This window comes from Triticum urartu, chromosome 5A (genome assembly GCF_056163025.1).
Source record: "Triticum urartu cultivar PI428250 chromosome 5A, HENAU_Tu73, whole genome shotgun sequence".
Lineage (NCBI taxonomy): Eukaryota > Viridiplantae > Streptophyta > Magnoliopsida > Poales > Poaceae > Triticum > Triticum urartu.
The window spans coordinates 227,753,468-227,757,634 of NC_141877.1; the positions used below are offsets into that span (position 1 = coordinate 227,753,468).

Below are 4,167 nucleotides of genomic sequence, written 5' to 3' on the forward strand. Positions count from 1 at the left end.
TCTTGTCCATCACATCATTCTCCTAATGATGTGATCCCGTTATCAAATGACAACTCATGTCCATGGTTAGGAAACCTTAACTATCTTTGATCAACGAGCTAGTCTAGTAGAGGCTCACTAGGGACACGGTGTTTGTTTATGTATTCACACATGTATCAAGGTTTCCAATCAATACAATTCTAGCATGAATAATAAACCTTTATCATGAATAAGGAAATATAAAATAACAACTTTATTATTGCCTCTAGGGCATATTTCCTTCAAAGGGTACCTCAAGTGGGACCGCAAGATGGACGACTACCTCAAGCTACACCAAGTCCCCTTCGAAGATCAAGTGAAGTGTGCCACAAGTACCTTCCACGACTACACATCGACATGGTCACTTCATTGACCTTCTACAAGCTTCACCATGACTTGGCCTACGATGAAGAAAGCGATGAGGCAAGATTTTGTGCCTTCCACCTACACGGAACATCTTCAACACCAATTGGAGAACACCATACAAGGACCCAAGTCCCTCGACGAGTACTTCAAGGACATGAAGAAATCCTTACGACGAGCTAGTGTGGATGACCCCATTTGGATGAAGTTCTACTTCATGATGGGATTGAACAACAACATCTCCAAGACTATCTTCCTCGAGAAATAAAAGTCCCTCGATGACAAATACATTGGTGCTCTCAAGGCGGAGCAAGAACTCAAGAAGGCCAAGTCTACTCGACCCGAAGCACACTTCGTGATGACACGCTCCAACACGGCGAGCATGAGGCTGGTACCACCGAGATTTCCAAGCATGAAGAGCTCCAATATGACATTCCCAAGTTCGACTTCACCGCCATCCCTCTTTGTGGAATTGATGATGCTGAGTCCAGTAGGACTCTTTTTCAAGATGGTGCGGCGACAAGTAAGACTATAGAGCAACTCAACGATCAAGATTTGGAGGCGAGCGACACGGTGACAAGCAAGGATGATTCTTCCATCTTTGGAGGCGAGAGTGATGATGTGCCATCTTCAGCCTTCATCCACGATGAGAGTGATGAAGTGCCATCTTTGGCCTTCATCCATGGTGATGACTACGAGATGGTTGAGCATGGGATTTTCCCTTCAACCATGGCGACGTATGATGACTTGAGTGACTTTTGCCACCATATTGAGAGTGAGAGTGACTTCACCACTAGCCCCATATATGACGAGTTGCCCTAGTTCCCATGTGAGGAGAGCCACCACCGCCACCACTTGAGTGATTTGAGTGACTCCGCCATATGTGACATTGAGTGCACCTACCTTGAAGGAGTGAGTGAGCCACCACCACATAGAGAGAGTGAGGTAGTTGATAGGGCATGTGAGGCCATTTCGATTTCTAAAAACTTAACCTCTACCTCTATTATGTCTTCTCATTTGGTGCTAGGTCCCATATATGATGACACACCAATCCTCGATGACTTCATCCTTCCTTTGGACAAGACAATGGCCATGGTGGACTATGATGCACCCCACATGGTTCCATCATGATGATGACGTTGACCACGATTTAGTCTTTGCCACCTCACCTGCACCACATGAGTGGAATGAGAAAGGTAACATAGGTAAAGGTGATACTCTTGTCCCACTAGTGGACATTCTTGACATTGATTGCTTGCATGATGTTGAGCCACCTATTACCATGCTTCATGCTAGTATGATTTCACCATGCGATGATTTACCCATTTATGATGAGTTTGATGATTGTCATGTGGATTCTATTAGTTGGAATGCCATGTTACATAGGATTTCTTTTGATAATTCTCTTGGTCACATCATGTTTGATAATCCGCTTGACTTGTCATATGGTATGAATGAGATCAACCATATGTCATATTTGCAAGCTCATCCTAGTGACTATGCATATGCCATTAAAATAAACCCAATTTTGCACACATGTCATAAATGACAAGCCCGTGGTTATTGGCATTTGTTTTTCTTGTGATGATATTGATATGCTCCATTTGCATCATTTATCACATATGCCATGCCATGACCACCTAGATTTGGACATGCATTGTTTATCATGTTTTGAAATTTTCTCCATGTTATGCTTCCGCCATTGCACATGAGGAGACCCCCATAGTTCCCTCATACATTTTAGGAGATTTTGATCCATCCCATCCATTGCATGATTCCCATGATTGTGTGCACCCTATGCGTTCCATGAATAAACATGCTATTAATGTGCCATATACTTGCATTCTCAATTTGTGTCCCCATCGTGTCATACATAACAACTATTCTTTCATGATGGATGACATGTTCATATACCATGCTTGCAATTTCTTTGAGCAATGCTTATCTTGTGCTAACTCTCGCGTGCACATACACATCATGATGGATGATGTGTACATTTACCACGCACACACTTTCTTTGGTTTGTGTCTCTTTTGTGTAGCTACACATGAATACTTGTCAACCTCACAATCCCATGAGTTGACGAAACAAGCTCTAGAGAGCAACGATGCTTTGGGGTCCTGTGGATTGTCCTTACCACCGTTCCCTTTGCGCAAAGACTTTGCGCATTTCTTCTACATGGACCTCACGCGAGTTGGGCGCGGCCGGCGGAGGTTTGCCACCAGTTGGTGGCTTGTAGGGCTTTCCCTTGCCACACGTTGCAGTGTTGGCGGAAGGGAAACTCAGCATAGAGCGGTGAGCTTGGATGCGTTGTTCCGTGGCAACAAGACGCATGTACAGCTCACGCGGCTGAATGGGAGTCTGACGACCATTGATATTCTCCACCAAATTATCATAGTCGTCACACAGTCCATTGAGCACAGAGGTGAACTCCTCCGGACCAAGAGCCTTGCCAATGGAGGCAAGTATGTCAGCCATACCCGTCACCTTGTTGAAGTTGTCAGTGACGGTGAGGTCATTAAGCTTCACTTCCCCAAGCGCAGTGCAAACAGCATGAGCATGTGCCTCGAACTGCGAAGCAAAACTGGTATGACGGGCCATCCACACGTCCCGAGACGTAGCGACAAAGATGACCAGTGACGAGACTCCCTCCGTGAGAGAGGACTGGTTAGCAGAGAGGATAGCTTGATCCTGGGCCACCCAAGCATGATACTGTTGGGAAACGTAGTAGAGAACAAAAAATTCGCCCTACGATCACCCAGGAACAATATGAAGATGCATAACGGGTTGTGATCAACGATCATTACCGACTCCGGGGGTGTAGCAGAAGTGGACGAGTCGGTGTAGATCGTACTTGAAGTCCTCAAACATTGATGACAATCCGTGAACCGCCCACGAACGATCCCTCAAACGGAAGATCGAAAGCACGACCTGTCTACTTGGTTGCAAGCGTACGGTCTTCATGATCTGGCAGCATTTCACCGTCCAGAGCTAATCATCGCTGGAGAATTGCAGGGAGGAGATTAGAACCACACAGGGCTTCTAATTATGAGGATTAGAGGTGGCTAGGGCTCGCTCAAATTAGTCAACTAGGACCAACTAGAACGTGCACTAGATCAACTAGAGGAGGCTCCAAAAACTTGTTGTACAAAGGGTGGAAATCCTCTAGTATATATAGGATGGAGTGGAAGAGGAGGGATGCCACCAAGGAGGGAAAGCCTCCTCGGGGCACCACACAAGAGGGGGAGGAGTTCCTTAGGGAAGGGAGGCCTACTCCACTCGGGCCCTTGTGGCCCAAGTTGCCTTCCACCTCTTGGCCTTTTTAGGTCAATTGATATTTAAATTAAATATAAAATGTTCCAAACAATTTTATAGCATTATATATATAATTTAACATCCTCGGAAACATTTTCCGCCTATATATAATGAATCGGTAATGCCCGGTATTACCCGATATTCACCGAAACCATTCCGGTAACCCCAAAACGCTTCCGGAACCTCTCGGAACTATTCCGGATATTAATGAAAAAAATCCACAAATATATTCTCATCACTCCCATCCTACTAACACTCGGCAGATCATGATTACCTATAGCTTGTGACACCATAGGTTTGGTAACCATAGACATGAACGAAACCCCTTCGCTCAATGACCGATAGCAGAACCGTGGATATCCATATTGGTCCCTATGATTACATGAATGATATCCGAGTGAACCTTTGATTATCATGTGATGTTCCCTTTGCTTTGCGATACTTTACAAAACCTAGGGTGCATGGGTATCC

The 4,167-nt window shown here is 45.2% G+C and overlaps 1 pseudogene; it reads left to right on the plus strand.

Moving 5' to 3' along the window:
- The first annotated feature begins 289 nt into the window (after positions 1–289).
- LOC147970873 (uncharacterized) lies at positions 290–1,682 on the plus strand (annotated as a pseudogene).
- Positions 1,683–4,167: the final 2,485 nt, after the last annotated feature.